This window comes from Camellia sinensis, chromosome 1 (assembly GCF_055761805.1).
Source record: "Camellia sinensis isolate YWXY chromosome 1, ASM5576180v1, whole genome shotgun sequence".
NCBI classification, from domain to species: Eukaryota; Viridiplantae; Streptophyta; class Magnoliopsida; order Ericales; family Theaceae; genus Camellia; species Camellia sinensis.
Window position 1 is genome coordinate 62,193 of NC_138961.1, and position 17,132 is coordinate 79,324.

The 17,132-nt window shown below is 33.4% G+C and overlaps 1 protein-coding gene across 10 annotated transcripts in view; it reads left to right on the top strand.

Moving 5' to 3' along the window:
- Window positions 1-3,221, top strand: part of LOC114303514 (uncharacterized) — a 35,838-nt gene extending 32,617 nt beyond the window's left edge. For 4 of the 10 annotated variants that reach the window (XR_014330222.1, XR_014330227.1, XR_014330229.1 and 1 more), the window contains 3 exons: window positions 2,046-2,096; window positions 2,372-2,493; window positions 2,755-3,220. The gene's annotated coding sequence lies outside the window, so the exon portion shown is untranslated. Of the gene's footprint in view, window positions 1-2,045; window positions 2,097-2,371; window positions 2,494-2,754 lie in introns of all 10 variants that reach the window. The other 6 variants (XR_014330201.1, XR_014330236.1, XR_014330204.1 and 3 more) reach the window with 2 other exon arrangements.
- The last annotated feature ends 13,911 nt before the right edge of the window (window positions 3,222-17,132 follow it).

A 17,132-nucleotide genomic window follows, 5' to 3' on the forward strand; every position in this document is an offset into this window, starting at 1 on the left:
TTTGTTAGATGCAATATAAACAAATCTCGTGATATGCAAAATTATAGTCAAGCGAAAGCTTAATGTACAGAAGAAAGCCTTTTTGACAGAACAAGTGAGTGATATTATTCAACAAAATTCTCCATTAAACTATAAGGATTTGGGATGTCCCACAATTTCATGTGTGATTGGGAATCATAGGATAAAGCTTGCACTGCTCAACCTTGGGGCTAATGTGAATCTTTTTCCTTGCTTGGTTTATGAACAATTAGGTCTAAGTGAGCTTAAACCAACTTCAATAACACTTCAGCTAGCTGACCATTCTATGAGAAAACTGAGGGGTATAGTAGAGGATGTGTTGGTCTAAATTGACAAATTTTATTTTCCTGTTGATTTTATAATCTTAGACACACAACCTGTAGCATTTGTAAGCACTCAAAGTCCAGTCATTTTAGGTTTCCTATTTCTTGCAACTTCTAATACTTCGATTAATTGTAGAAGTGGTGTTATGAAATTATCTTTTGGTAATATGACTGGAATTAAATAATTTTTATATTTTGAATTCAAATAGGAATTTTGAGGATACTTATGAGGTGAACTTGATTAACACTCTTGTGCAGGACCAGTTTTTGCTCCCTTCTTCAATTAATCCTCTTGAAGCATGTTTAGCTCATTTTAATGATTTTGATGAGAATTATATGCTTACTTTTGTTAATGCTTTGTTAGAATTTGTTCCACTTATGGACATATATTTGTTACTTCATCAAACAGAGATAAACAAAGGGTTATATTGTGACATGAAAGCAACGTCAGGGTTTTAATTGTTTAAATTAAAACTTTGGAGTTTAAATTGAAAAACACGGGAAACATTGGGATTTAATGTTGGTGAAGTGCCCTTTGAGATGTGGGAAAATTTTAAGGGAGCATTAATATAATAAATCTTATTTTCATAACTTATGGACCATTTTATCCCATAAATATTTTTATATGTTTATAAGTCCTATTTCATATTAAAATATCTCAAATGAAACGTACCCACATTTGGAAACGTAATAAACATTATAATGATGTCCCATTATCACATTTTAAGAATGACACAATTGTCAAAAGTTTAATAATGCTCAAATATATCATTGTCACATTTTGAAAAGAATGACACACTTAAATAATAATAATAATAATAATAATAATAATAATAATAATAATAATAATAATAATAATAATAATAATAATAATAATAGTAAAATACTAGATACATTAGAATGATGTCCCAATGTCACATTTTAAAAATGATACATTTGAAAAAAGTTTAATAAGACAATAGTGCACAAATGTCTCATTGTCACAATGACACATTTTACAAAAATTAAATAAGAAAATAATGTACACGTAGAATAATATCACATTGTTACATTAGGAATGATATATTTGGAAAAAAGTTTAATAAGAAAATAGTGCACAAATATCTCATTGTCACATTAAAGAAGAATGACACATTTGACAAAATTTTAATAAGATGATAGTGTACACATTAGAATGATGTCACATTCTAATAATGACATATTTGACAAAAATTTAATAAGACAATAGTGCACAAATGAAACCTATTCACATTTGGAATCTCCAAAAAATATAATGAAAGGACCTCAAGCTACCTTTCCAAATTAAATGAGACTTAATAGTTTACAAGAAAATTCTTAAAATTTTTTGGTACATACTTTTCTAGGATGGGACTTCCAAGTAAAATTTTCAAATTTTAACTGGTTGATGGTTTCTCCCTTTTGTTTGAACTAATCATTTTTGTATTCTTAAATCGTTTTTGTTTGAACTAAGTGGTTGATGGTTACTTTTTAAAATATTTTGTGTTGAACAATGAAAGCTTCCAATATGGATGGCATCTTTTCCAACTTTCTTTTAATTGCATTCATTTACCGTCTTATTCTATCTAATGTAGTCTTTGACACTTCAAAATTCTTACTTTCCTTTTTTGGTATTAACACTGGGTTATGTGTAGCATCCTTAATGCTTTAATGAAACCTCTCCTTTTTGCTCGTACATCTTATCAGGTTTTGATACATAGGTTGTTTGATATAATATCTAAAGGATCATAAGTACAGGTATATGCTTATTTTATCTTTGCTGATGCTTTAATGTAATCTCATGGTTCATTTTAAATTTGCTCAAATATTGGGTTGGGCTGATGAATATGATGGTGGTGTTGCAACCTAATTTGTACTGCATTGAATGGATTTTGAGTTAGGTGTTAGCTTCCTTGTGTTGTCAATTTCGCGAAAAAACACATTTAAGTTGTATTATTGTTTTTGGTTGTTTTGTGTCCTATGTATGGGATCCTTGTTTATCTTGTCAATCTACATGGACCGCTCGACCAAAGGAGCTTGAACTCGAGCACGAGCAAAGAAGTTGGCCTTCCAGTATTTCAGTCTTTGCTTTGAGATATTGGGAGGTTTCTTTTACCACTGAAGCGATAGCTTTAGAGCTCGAGCGAATTGACAGGTGTGTTGTTTGTTCCACTACCTCTTAGACACACTGCTCGAACGGTCTTTCCTTTACTTGAGTGGTATTCATAACACTGTTTTGTTTAAATCTACCGTAATTGCATATTTTAATGTTACGACTTCCAGATCTGAGACTTGAAAACTTTTGTATATTCTTATGGAGAGCTTTGCTATTGTTTCCCTTGATCTTGTGAGTTTTTTGCCTCACATGGTTTAAATTGCACATATCAATGGGCTTGTTATGATTCAACTTTTCTAGAGCATTCATTGGTGGATTCCGAAGGGTTTGAGCTTGGAGGCTTTGAAGGTATTCGAAGTAGCTCATCCTCGTGGATTCGACTTGGATATTATGGATTCAACACTAGGCTAAGCAATTCTGAGACGAAGATGTTGGTGGAAGAGACACAAGGAGTGGAAGTCAATTCTTCAGTGAGCATTGGTTCATGGCGTGTACTCTTGTGTAATTTCATTATCTTCATAGTGGATTGTTTAGTGGCTTTTAGTTCGTGATTTTTTCTATCACAATTAGAGGTGCTCCAATTTTAGTTTTTCCACGTTAAATCTTTTGTATTGATTTATCAATTGTGAGACAACAAGCTCAATCACTTTCATTTGTGTTGATTTAGATTATTTGTTTTGTGTGTTTTTGGGATTTGTAGTAATTGAATATATTTCGAATCATGAATCACATAACTTAGGGTTTTTCATTAGGCATGTTGTATCCGTTATTTTTTTTTTAATCTAATCATTTGTGATTATTTAACATTTAAGGGTTAAAAGTCTTGAGTGCTAATATGTACACTAACTATTATAATGTAAACATAGTTTTTTTCATTGATAGTGTAATTGTAATTTGGGAATTTAGCATTCAATTATGTGAAATAAATTAAAATTTTCTTTCACTGAAGGATGGTTCAAAAGATTATTTTTACTTAGAGTGTCTTTAAGAACGGGTCATTCACTAGTCTATATAAGAAGGGAGGGCTAGTTTTGGTCCAGAAGGCCTCCCTAACTTTGCTCTGTTTGTTTTGACAAAAAATATATTTTAATGTAAAAAATTACAAAAAAAATTTCATAAAATGTTTTCCATAAAAAATGTTTTCCTACGTTCAATTGCGTTTTTCAAACTAATGTACTATTACTTGCATTAGTGGTGATAGTAGCGACAGCGGCGGGAAGGAGGTGGAGGTGTTGGTGGTGGTGGTAGTGGTATGGTGGTGGTAGAGGTGATAGTAGTGGTGGTAATGCGGTAGCATTGGTGAAACTTTAGTTTGAAAAATATTTTTCACCTTTCAAAAGCAGAAAATATTTTTCGTCCCAATAGGCTTGTTTTCTGTTGACCATGGAAAATGTTATTTTTATTTTCTGTTGTAACAAACACCAATAAACGCAAAAAATATGTTTTAGAAAATATCTTTTGCCCAAACAAACGAAGCATTAGCTCTATTTTTTATTTTATATATATATATATATATATATGTATATATTTGTTCCAAAAGGCCACCCTAGCTTTCACAAGTTCAACCACTTTAGAGCCTTAGAAAGAAGAGTTGTTAAAATTCTCATTACACATGTATAAATCATTGACAGAGAAAATACTTGAACTGTCTGTTTCTCTTGATTATGAATCCTCTTGATTGTTCCTGTATCCAAGATGATGGACTACCCACATGACTTTGGCATAACCATTCATGCCCCATCTTGTACCCCAAGAATTTTGAATCACCCAGAAATTCTTTCCCGTCTCCTTATCTGTACCACATCCCATTAGCAATATGAATAATAACTCATAAAAAATAAAAATAATGCAACTATTACATAAAATAAAGCATACTCATTTTTATTTTATTTTATTTGGGTACAAACCTTCTTGTATTTTTGCAACTTTGCAATGAAACGAATTGCTGCACCTAGAGGATGTTTCTTCAGAACTTCAATTATACCATCCTCATCTTCTTTGTCTATGTTCTTGAAGCTTTGAATTCTCAAAGCAAGCTTTTATAACAAAAAAATAAGTAAATAAAATAATACAAAATCAAATCAACTAAGCAAAATAGTAATTTTGATTTCATAAAATAAAAATAAAATTATTTATTTGTTTACCGAATCCTTGTCTTTATTGACACAAGGGTGTTTTTGGGCTTGGAAAGGGCAATCAATCTCGCTTCTTATGCCATATAGTATGGCATACCGAAAACCTTCATTGATTGAGCATGAATAACACGCTTCATAATCTTTCTTCACACAATTGATCAATTCTTGTGGAGCTAATTGAAATAGCTCCGTAGGTTGATTCTTAATATTATACAATGCCTCAATAGCCGCACATGAAACAATGGCCCAACAACAATCTGGCAGAAAAAAGATGGGGAAAAAAAAAGCATATGCATATGAAGAAAAAAAAATGTAGTTTAAAATTAATATAAAAAGTACTAAGATTTAATGATCTTACGTCAATGGTGTTGATCTCTGACTTCATTAAGTAAACCCTTTTCCATCCAATTAATAGTCGGCATGTTATCAAAAGAGTTAGCCTGCAAAAAAAAAAAATCAAATCTAAATTAAATAATTATGGCATATACTTTACATAATCAATTTGTGTACAACTTTAACAAATAGTACTTTATACAAGATTCAAACTTAAAAGCACCCACTACTACTATGTTTATGCCAAATCTTTACAATTCATCATTCTATAGTAACTTTATCCAAACTAGGCCTAACTATAAGTTAATATATAGCATACAACTTACTAATCATGTAAGGAATATTCAGGACATTTATGTTTTAATAAACCTTTTGCAGTGCACTACAATTTTGTAAGGAATAGCCATTTTGCTTGATCTCCTCTGGTCTATTTAGAGATAAGTGTGTCTTCAATGGTGTGCAGCCCAACTCGGCAGACTTGGGTGAAATTGCCAAGGTTAGAATTGCACTCTGGGTGAAATATAACACTGCTGGATTGGCTTTCTCAATCCATGTTTTCGTCCCTAATTTGAGTCAAATTTGGTTTTGCCTCCACGGTGGCAGGTGATCCTAGGTGTTTTTAGCTTGATTGTTCTTTTGTTATTGGGGTGGTCAGGGTACTATGCCTATATATGGTTGTTCTATTTGAGTTGGAAACTCTTGAACTCTTTTTCTTGGCATCGAGTTGCACGCGATTAGTCTACCACTTGGTGCCAATCTAATTAGGATATGGTGTTTAGACAATGATGCAGTATCCCCCATGCTCTCGTTCTGTTTTCTTTTGTTTCTTGTTCTCCTTTTGATTTTGTTTTAATAAAAAATTTCCTTCTGCTTTGCTGTTCAAAAAAAAAAATGTATAGTTTTTTAGTACATCAAATTTTTAACATATATGTTTAACTTCAATTTTTGGATGGTTAACATGATGCATGTGACATTAATTTTCATTATTTCGTTACTGGAGTTATTTGAAATATATACAAAATATAAACTATTTAGGTATGAAACATATACATAAGAACAATTCTTAAGAATATTGTTAAATTATTCAAATAATAATTTTAAACTTTACATCTAAACAACATAGAAAAACTTAAATATAGATGTAAACATCATTTCTTGAGTTAGATTGGGTTACCAAATTAATAATTTAGAGTTAAATCAACGTAAATTGATACTCTAATTTTCTCAAGAACTAAATCAACTTGCTCAAGAATCAGAGCATACCAAACCAAAAATCCCAAGGATGAATAGCAAAACTACAAAGATTTGAGTTTGGGAGCAAACCTGTGATGCTTGTGATATCAACTTCTTGTCTATACCCATAGAAGTCTTCTTCCTTGCTTCCATCTTGCAAATTTAAGACAACATAATTCTATCCTTTAAATCTTGACTAAAAAAAAAGTGAACTTGGAATTTCTTTTCCGATGGATTATACAAACACTAACAAGGGAAGAAGTTAAACATATGCATGTAAAGCTTGAAATGTTGTTTCAAGACAAAGAAAAACACTAATGTAGCATAATGAGGAGACAAAGTGAGCGGCATAAAGAAATTGTTGGAAATGGTTATAAAATTTTGGATAAAACCAGAATTTTTTTCCTAAGTTTGGTCTATTTTTTAGGTGGGCCCCATGCGTCGATTTTCACGGGTCAAAGTGGTAACGCATTCTATGCCGCGTTGTGATTCACGTAGTATATTTGGTTGCTCAAAACCATTACCGAGTGAATGGGAAATTGAAGCCAAAGTGTGCTCCATGGAAATAGAGTTTTGGTGGAAATTCCTTAAGGTTGTAAAATGGCTTGTCCCACATTGATTTGGTGGGAAGTTTTGAATGGGTTTATAAGGCTTGGGTTTGGTACTTGGGGTGTGCCCCAAGGGGTATCCAAGTGTTTTAGAGGGAGAGGTTATGGGCAAAATGGGTTAGACCCATTGGACCCAAAAATCACCACACACGCGCGTGCCGCCGTCCATCCGATCGGGCGGCCTGGGCTTGGTCGCGGGTGCATAGTGTGAGGTTGGGTTGGGCTTGTTCGGCCCAATACTAATCTTTTTGGGCCAAAAATATTTGAATTTAATTTTATTTTGTATAAAATAAAATCCAGAATTCAAATTAAACCGGAAATAAACTGGTTTGGTTTTACTGTACATCCAAACAGGGCCCTTCCCGAAATAAACTAGTCTGGTTTTTAACATACATCCAAACAGGGCCCTTCCTGTTTTTGTATCTGTTTAAATTATGAACCCAACAGATTCAAATCTGTTTGAATTCAAAACCAACAGGTTTCATACCTGTTCATTTCAAAACCAACAGCCACCTTCACATCTATTAATAAACTAGCCTCCCATTTGGATTTTACTCAAATTTTCGTACTCCATCACCTGCTATAAATCTCAGCATTTTGCTGCATTTAATTTCTTAAAGAAAGAGTGTAAACACTTAGTGTGTTCGTAAGGCAAACAATTTGTAGTGCTGCTATTGTTTGTAGTAGATCATTTCATCCTGAGAGATAGACGTCCAAATTCTGAAAGCACCGTGGAGGGGACGAATCTGTCTTAAGGACACAGTGTCAAACACTGGACTTGATCAGATTATAATTCGGACAAATTAAATCAAGTAAGTTATTTAATTTATTTTCGGTGTTTTATTATTTATTTAAATTATATTTTAATTTTGTTTTTGTAACAAAATAAAATCTGTTTTTATTTATTTATTTTTATTTCTAGTTTGATTTTTGTAATCAAACAAATTCTGTCCTTTCCTTTATTTCTTTATATTCTAGTTGTTGTTTAGTACACAACAGAATTTAATCTACTTAAATACAGTGAAGATTGTCCAACAATCTTAAGATAGAATTTTATTTTTGGTATCTTCATTGTATTTAATTTTCTGTGATTTCATAAGACATATTCTGGTTGGAAAAACAGATAGTGGTTTATGCTATTTGACAGATAGTAGCAATATACTGTCTCTTTTCTTTGACAACTAGTAGTAATATACTGGTGTCATTAACAATTGCAGAATATTAATTTGTGTTATAGAAAATTATTGTGATATTTTATTTTTCTAGTTTTAGTAACAAGGAAAATAAAATTATTTTGTGCTATAATTTATTTTCTGATTTTAGTAACTAGAAAATTAAATTGTGTTTTAATTTTTTCTGATTTTTATAATCAGAGATTATGGCTACTGCAACTGAAACTGCATCTGGTAGTGATACTCCTATTGTTACACCAACACCGGTCCAGAACCATGTTCATGTACCAATCAATCATGGAGAAAAATCGAAAAAATTTAACGGTACCAAGTTTAAGAGATGGCAGCAGAAGATGTTGTTCTATCTTACAACTCTTAATTTGGCCCGGTTTCTCCATGAAGAGGATCCAGCACTTAAAGAGGGTGAAAGTGATCGGCAAGTTGTTGCCATTGTAGATGCTTGGAAACATTCAGATTTCCTGTACAGAAACTACATCCTCAATGGCCTTGACAACATGTTGTATAATGTATACAGCCCTTTGAAGTCAATAAAAGAATTGTGGGATTCTTTGGAGAAGAAATACAAGACAGAAGATGCCGGCACGAAGAAATTTGTCGTCGGTAAATTTCTGGACTTTGTTATGGTAGACTCCCACACGGTAATTTCTCAAGTTCAAAGTTTTCAAATAATTTTGCATGATATTCATTCAGAAGGTATGTCTCTTAGCGAGTCATTCCAAGTCGTTGCTTTAGTGGAAAAGTAACCACCGGCTTGGAAAGATTTCAAAAATTATTTAAAACATAAACGCAAAGAGATGACTATGGATGAATTGATTGTAAGATTAAGAATTGAGGAAGATAACCGAAAGGCTGAAAAGATGAATGAAAAAAATCCCATTGAGTCCAAGGCTAATGTGGTTGAACAAGTTCATAAACCACATAACAAAAAGAGGAAGTTTATTGGAGGTGGTCCTAAACAAGGTAATAGCAACAAGAAGTTCAAAGGAAAATCTATAACTGTGGCAAGACTGGACATCGAGCTTCTGATTGCCACCGCCCTAAGAAGGATCATGGAAGTACAAGCAAGAAGACCACCAATCAAGCCAATGTAACTGAATTAGATTACATCTCTGACGGAGTGAATGACATCAACCTCTCTACTGTGGTGTCTGAGGCTAACTTGGTTGGAAATCCCAAAGAGTAGTGGGTTGACACTGGAGCAACTCGTCACATATGTACGGACAAGAAGATGTTCACTACCTACAATGAGGCTACAAATGATGAACAACTTTTTATGGGAAATTTTTCTACTTCTACGGTGGCTGGACAAGGGAAAGTGATCTTGAAGATGACATCAGGGAAAGAACTGACCCTCAACAACGTACTACATGTACCTGACATCCGGAAGAATTTAGTTTCTAGGTCTTTGTTAAGTAAAAATGGTTTTAGGCTTGTATTTGAGTCTGATAAATTTGTATTAACAAAGAGTGGTATGTATGTTGGTAAGGGATACATGAGTGATGGTCTCTTTAAGTTGAATGTAATGACAGTTGTACCAAAAGTTGCTATGAATAAGAATAACACATCTTTTGCTTATATTCTTGAGTCGAATTTATGGCATGGTAGATTAGGACATGTAAATTATGATGCTTTGCATAGATTAATTGGTTTGGATTATATACCAAAGTTTGAACTTAATCCTAATCATAAATGTGAAGTTTGTATAGAAACGAAACTAACTAAGGCTCCATTTAAATCGGTTGAAAGGAAAACCGAACCTCTAGAATTAATTCATACTGATGTATGTGATTTAAAATTTATTCAAACTAAAGGAGGCAAAAAGTTTCATAACTTTTATCGATGATTGCACAAGATATTGTTATGTTTATTTACTTACAAGTAAAGATGAAGCCTTAGAAATGTTTAAACTCTACAAAACATAAGTTGAAAATCAACTTGGTAAAACCATTAAAATGGTTAGAAGTGATAGGGGTGGTGAATATGATGCACCATTAAATGAATTTTGTGCACAACATGGCATTATTCACCAAACTACAGCACCTTATTCTCCATAGCAAAATGGAATTGCTGAAAGGAAGAATAGAACCCTAAAAGAAATGATGAATGCCATGTTACTAAGTTCAAGCTTACCACAGAACTTGTGGGGGGAAGCAATATTGTCTGCTAATTATGTTCTTAATGAATTGTGGAAAGGTCGACCACCTTCTTACAAATACTTAAAAGTGTGGGGGTGTTTGGCAAAAGTTGAAGTTCCTGTTCCTAAAAAGACTAAGATTGGACAAAAAATAGTAGCCTGTGTGTTTATTGGTTATGCTCAAAATAGTAGTGCATATTGGTTTCTGACTTATAAATCAGAAATACCTAATATAAATGTGAACACTATTATAGAGTCAAGGAATGCTGTGCTTTTTGAACATGTCTTTCCTTACAAGAAAGGATAGGAATTAAGTTCAAAGAAAAGAACTTATGATTGTATACAAAGTCAAGAGACTAATGACAATCAAACACAAGAGACTAGTAATAGTCTCGACCAACAGGATTTAACTGATGATGAACCAAGACGAAGTAAGAGAGCGAGAACATCAAAATCCTTTGGTCCAGATTTTCTGACATACCTGTTAGAAAATGAACCTCAAAGCTTTAAGGCAGCAATGACAGGTCTTGAAGCACCTTTGTGGAAAGAGGCTATTAATAATAAAATTGAACCCATTATGCAAAATCATACTTGGGAATTGGTGGATCTTCCACCAGGTTCTAAGCCTCTTGGATATAAATGGATATTCAAGAGAAAAATGTAAGCAGATGGTTCACTAGACAAGTATAATGCAAGACTTGTAGTTAAAAGATTACAGACAAAAGGAAGGTCTGGACTATTTTGACACATATTCCCCTGTGACAAGAATAACATCCATTCGCATGCTTATTTCTATAGCAGCGTTGTTTAATTTAGAAATACATCAAATGGATGTTAAGACAGCTTTCTTAAACAGTGATCTAAATGAAGAGATCTATATTGAGCAACCCGATATAGCTTAAAATACACACAGGGCAAGAAAAGAAAGTTTGTCGACTTGTAAAATCCTTTTATGGATTAAAACAAGCACCTAAGCAATGGCATGAAAAATTTAATCATGCAATGCTTACTAATGGGTTTAAGATAAACGAATGTGACAAATGCGTCTATGTTAAAAACACTGACCATGGATATGTCATAGTTTGTCTTTATATGGATGACATGCTTATCATTGGAAGCAGTCAAAACATGATCAAATCAACTAAGCAAATGCTTAACAAAAGATTTGATATGAAAGATATGGGGGTCGCAGATGTTATATTAGGAATGAGAATTACTAAAATATCTGATGGATATGCATTATCTCAATCTCATTATATTGAGAAAATTCTTGATAAATTTATCAAGGATGATTTGAATTTAGCTAAAACACCTGTAGACATTAGTCTTTATTTATCGAAAAATAGAGGTGATGCAGTGTCTCAATTAAAATACTCCCAAATCATTGGAAGCCTAATGTACCTAATGAATTGTACTCGTCCTGATATAGCTTATGCTATTAGTAAATTGAGTAGGTACACTAGTAACCCCGAAGAAGACCATTGGAAAGTGATCATTCGGGTTCTTAGATATCTAAGATTCACTCGTGATCATGGTTTGAATTTTACTCGATATCCAGCAGTACTTGAAGGTTATTGTGATGCAAATTGGATATCGGATACAAAAGATTCAAAATCCACTAATGGATATGTCTTCACTCTGGAAGGCGCTGCTGTTTCTTGGAAGTCCACGAAACAAACATGCATCGCACGATCCACAATGGAATCCGAGTTCATTACTTTAGACAAAGAGGGAGAAGAAGCAGAATGGCTTCGTCACTTCTTAAAAGACATTCCAATGTGGCCAAAACCTGTGCCAGCTATTTGCATTCATTGTGATAGTCAATCTGCAAAAGGCAGGGCACAGAATCATATGTATAACTGTAAGTCACGACATATTTGTCATCAACTTAATACCGTTAGACAGTTGTTGTCAAATGGAATAATCTCTATAGATTATATAAAATCTAAAGAGAATATTGCGGATCCGTTAACAAAAGGTTTGACAAAAGAGCTAGTGTATAGTTCATCGAAGGGGATGAGATTAAGGCCTATTACATAAGAGTCGTCATAATGGTAACCCTACTTATATGACTGGAGATCCCAAGAACTAAGTTCAAAGGGATAACTAAGTTATGTATGGCTCGCCAGAAATCACCAAGGAATTAAAATTCCCTACCCATTCCTATGGTGAGAGTGATATCTGCAACATGTGTTGTCTGTAGGGATATAAGGATAAGCTTTGCTTTTAATGATTACTTATATCTTGATTAAGGTATAAAATCAAGACGAGTATAAGGAGATACTCACAATAAGAATCACATATATGAGTGTCGAACTGGGGCCGATTCTATGAGAATAAAGAGGCTAAATTCTCTAGAAACACTTATGAAAACCAGGAGCGTTCAAGGCCAAAATGAACACAACAGTGACAATCACGATGTGTTAGAAGATATTTTGTGTGAAATCTATTGTCTTGGCTTACACAAACGGCTGAACAATTCAAGGCAGTGCGTTCATTAGTTAGCCAGTAAGTCCGATAGATTATCACTAGGGAAGGTTCAAGGCCGAAAGCTACTTATCCTGATCCAACATATTTTTGACTTATACTCTTTCGATAAAGTCTGCATATTGTTGCATTTCCGTTATCATCAAATTCCATTCATGTGGGGGATTGTTGGAAATGGTTATAAAATTCTGGATAAACTAGAATTTTTTTCCTAAGTTTGGTCTATTTTTTAGGTGGGCCCCGTGCGTCGATTTTCACGGGTCAAAGTGGTAACGTGTTCTATGCCGCGTTGTGATTCACGTGGTATATTTGGTTGCTCAAAAACATTACCGAGTGAATGGAAAATTGAAGACAAAGTGTACTCCATGGAAATGGAGTTTTGCTAGAAATTCCTTAAGGTTGTAAAATGGCTTGTCCCACATTGATTTGGTGGGAAGTTTTGAATGGGTTTATAAGGCTTGGGTTTGGTACTTGGGGTGTGCCCCAAGGGGTACCCAAGTGTTTTAGAGGGAGAGGTTATGGGCAAAATGGGCTAGATCCATTGGACCCAAAAATCCCCACACACGCGCGCGCGTGCCGCTACCGCCGTCGTTCGGTCGGGCGGGCTGGGCTGGGCCTGGGCTTGGGCGCGGGTGCGTGGTGTGAGGTTAGGTTAGGCTTGTTCGGCCCAATACTAATCTTTTTGGGTCAAAAATATTTGAATTTAATTTTATTTTGTATAAAATAAAATCCAGAATTCAAATTAAATCGGAAATAAACTGGTTTGGTTTTATTGTACATCCGAACAGGGCCCTTCCCGAAATAAACTAGTCTGGTTTTTAACATACATCCAAACAGGTCCCGTCCCGTTTTTGTATCTGTTTAAATTATGAACCCAACAGATTCAAATCTGTTTGAATTCAAAACCAACAGGTTTCATGCTTGTTCAATTCAAAACCAACAGCCACCTTTACATTTATAAATAGACTAGTCTCCCATTTGGATTTTACTCAAATTTTCGTACTTCATCCTCTGCTATAAATCTCTGCATTTTGCTGCATTTAATTTCTAAAAGAAAGAGTGTAAACACTTAGTGTGTTTGTAAGGCAAACAATTTGTAGTACTGCTATTGTTTGTAGTAGATCATTTTATCCTGGGAGATAGGCGTCCAAATTCTGAAAGCACCGTGGAGAGGACGAATCTGCTTTAAGGACATAGTGTCAAACACTAGACTTGATCAGATTATAATTCGAACAAATTAAATCAAGTAAGTTATTTAATTTATTTTCGGTATTTTATTATTTATTTAAATCAGATTTTAATTTTATTTTTGTAACAAAATAAAATCTATTTTTATTTATTTATTTTTATTTCTAGTTTGATTTTTGTAATCAAACAAATTCTCTCATTTCCTTTATTTCTTTACATTCTAGTTGTTATTTAGTACACAACAGAATTTAATCTACTTAAATATAGTGAAGATTGTCCAACAGAAATATGCAAAGTAGGGGGGGATTATTGAAACATAGCAAAATATATGTTTTAACTAGCATAAAAGGATAAAGCTATTTAGAAAATAAAAAGAAGCCCAAAGCTAGTTATAGACTAATTTTTTTATTATTAAAAATAAAATTTAAACATGAAAATCCTAATTTTTTCATTATTATTTATGTAAAAGAATATAATTATATGCCTATATATGTTTTAACACAAACATATTTTCACTCTTTTCCTTAGGTTCAATTAGTATAATGGTTGAGCTATGGGATTTCAAGACACAAACATAGTATCAAAACAATAAAACCTTCAGATACACACACACAAAAGAAAAGAAAAGAAAAGAAAAGAAAAGAAGAGAAAAAAAATTATTGAAAAAAAATCCATCCAAATTATTTTAATGTGGACCATATTTTGCACTCTTTTCTTTAGATGAATTAGTATTTTTATTAATCACTAAAAAAAGGAGGTCAAGCATAACCTGTCAAGAAATAATAGAAGTTTCAAAACAACAAAGACTGAAAAAAAAAATAAAATAAAGTATCTTACGGAAACTCCAATATTAAATTGTTTAATTGGGTCATATTTTTATTCTTTTTCATTTGGACCAGTCAATAATTTTTTGGGAAATGTTTCGTAGCTCGAAACATTTTGCCTCGAATGGCTCGAGGGAGAAGACGCAGAGAGAAAGAGAGAAGCAGAGGGAGAGAAAGAGAGAAGTAGAGGGAGAGGGGAAGAGAGAGAGAGAGAGAAGACGATTGTCACCCCGGCCAGCCGCCGATCGTCACCCCTCCCAGCCGCCGATCCGCCAATCGTCGCCCAGCCCAGCCCCCCCGCAGCCTCCGACCGCCGTCGCCCCGCCTCCGCCTCCTCCTCCCCCGAATATTATGCCCTCTCCAGTCCTCCTCCTCCCTCCTTCCACCTCTTCCTCCTCCTCCTCCTCCCTCCTTCCACCTCTTCCTCCTCCTCCTCCTCCTCCTCCTCCTCCTCCTCCTCCTCATCCTCCTTTTTTCCTTCTTCTTCCTGGTCTTCGTTCTTCTTCTGCAAAAAAAAAAAAAAAAAAAATCGAGCCATTCGGGCTCCCTGTTTTTGAGCTACGTAGCACGATCGTAATTTTTTTACTAGTTATCCAAAGAATGCAGAAGGCCAAAGTTAAAACATAAAAAAACAAGTTTCAAAATATCAAACATCAATAAAAATTTAAATAAAAAAAATAGAAATAAAAAACAGAGTTATTCTCATACAAAAGATTTATGAATCATATTTTGAGAATGATGTAGGGCAACTTAAAAAATTTCCCCCAAGGCTACTGACATTTATAAATAGGTTTTGTATTTTTTTTTTTTTTAGATAGATGAATACTCAAATCGGGATACATCAGCTTGCACCTCATTAAGATTAGGAGGTCAAGAATTTATGTCTTAAGCACATGAAAGACTTTTTTTTGTTTTTTTTAATGTCCCATGTTCAAATAAAAGGTGTCTTCAACAAAAGGTAGCCTATTTCCAATGAGAAATTGGCTATGCATAAATATTTCATGCCTTTCATTTTGTACTTCCAAAATAACCCACCTACTTTTGTGCATCTAATTCATATATAGGAAAATAAAGTAGAAACAGAGGCATTCTTCATATGGGACACTAGTGCCAAATTTGAATCTTAGGTTTATAAAGGAGAAAATTAATTGGACATAAATTGCTAATACATTTTTTTAAGGGTAGTTGAATAAATTATTATTAATTTTTTTGGGTGACAAATTTCAACTCATTTTTCTTGGTACTTTCTTAATCAAAAAATAATAATAAATTTTGCATCTTTCCCCGTCATTCTCTTATCCTAAATTTCCCCGTTCAACTTCTCTCACTCTAAATATCAAGATCTAAATAAGGACGGATAGGAAAATTCTTGAGATTCAAATCCCCCAACATCTAATAGTTGGCAATCCTATAATTGAGTTTAAATAAATGAAAATGAGATAAACAACCTTAAAATCACGGTAACAAATAGTTTAAATAAATGAACCTAATTGATGTTTCATCAATGAGTCTATTAACACTACACATAAAGGACATGAATAGACAAAAAAAAAAAAAAATTCAAGATTTATTAGTAGGACTTAATTCTTAAAAATCCTATCCTTCTATTTATTTTTGTATCCAACTTGTGTTTGATTTCTATGTCCTAACATTGTTGATATTTTTGTAAGCAAGATCAATAATTAATGGAACAGGAACAAACAGTGAAGATTCGTCACTAAATGAAAATTGAACTAAGCTTCGACTAAACTTTCAAGATGTGCCACAAGGTTTATTTCAAAAAAAAAAAAAAAAAACACACTAAAAAATCCAATCTCAAACTCCTACTAAGTACCTAATCCCTAATCCATTCTCTCTTCCTTTGTCTTCCCCTGGGTTTTCTCTTTTTTTTTACTGTTTTCTTGCTTCCCTCTAGAAATTTCTTCCCCTTTTAGTTTTTCAAAATTCCTCCTTCAAAGTCATATTGTTGATTCTAATTATTGAGATACAAGTTGAGGCTTTACAATGGGAAGACTCATCACATTCATTCTTTGCATGCATGAAAATGTTATTACTAATTAGGTCTTGTGGTTTTGTCTCTTTTTTATTTGACAATGGTTGACTTGAGCTGAGGCTCATCTCCAAGGGTGACTATTACTGTTTTTGTGTCTTTTAGTGCAAAAAAGTAAGTGGGAAGGAACTCTAACATCTCTTTCTCAACTTACATTTTTTGAATAGCAAAAAGCTTTATTAAAATAGGGAGAAAAAGTACAAGAAAACACAACAAACCAAGATAAAGGGAAAATATTGTGCAACCCAAATCAAAGCAAATAGGAGTTCAAAAAAAAAAAATCAAAGCAAACAAGGCAATAACAAGGGAGAAAAAAAAAAATAAAAATAAAAATACATGGGCAGGGGGATGAGAATTGGAAAGGTTCTAACTCAGAACCACCACCCATCAACCAAGAGGCAACTCTGTATCAATAATGTTCCTCAACTTTCTTAATGATGGGAATGGAAACAAATTTACATTTCATTTGGGCAAAGATTTGCAACTTCTCTCA